The sequence below is a fragment of the Cynocephalus volans genome, chromosome 4 (assembly GCF_027409185.1).
Source record: "Cynocephalus volans isolate mCynVol1 chromosome 4, mCynVol1.pri, whole genome shotgun sequence".
Lineage (NCBI taxonomy): Eukaryota > Metazoa > Chordata > Mammalia > Dermoptera > Cynocephalidae > Cynocephalus > Cynocephalus volans.
This window is the reverse complement of record NC_084463.1, coordinates 155,235,403-155,235,868: the sequence shown is the minus strand read 5'-3', so window position 1 is coordinate 155,235,868 and position 466 is coordinate 155,235,403. Positions and strand designations below refer to the sequence as shown.

The 466-nt window shown below is 37.6% G+C and overlaps 1 pseudogene; it reads left to right on the top strand.

Annotated features, from left to right (window-relative positions):
- LOC134377345 (density-regulated protein-like) overlaps positions 1-466 on the top strand; it is a 1,041-nt pseudogene extending 575 nt beyond the window's left edge.

Here is a 466-nt window from a genome sequence, read left to right as displayed (position 1 = left end):
AATATGCGCCTGATGTTGCTAAATGTAGACAATGGTTAGAGAAAAAATTTCCAAATGAATTTGCAAAACTTACTGTAGAAAATTCACCCAAACAAGAAGCTGGAATTAGTGAGGGTAAAGGAAAAGCAGAGGAAGAAAGGAGAAGAAGAAACAAAAAAAGAGGTGGAAGGGGTCAAATAAAACAAACAAAAAAGAAGATTGTACCACAAAAGGTTACTAGAGCCAAAATTCCCAGAGCAAAGAAACAGTATGTGACAAGAGAGGGTGATCTTGCACTTTTGAAATTGATCTTAATGAAGCACAAAGATTTTTTGCTCAGAAATTCTCCGGTGGTGCCTTAGTAACGGGGGAGGATGAAATGATCATTCAGGGAGACTTTACAGATAACATCACTGATATCATTCAGGAAAAATGGCCACAGGTGGATGATGACAGCATCAGAGATCTTTGAGGACTAAAGAAATGA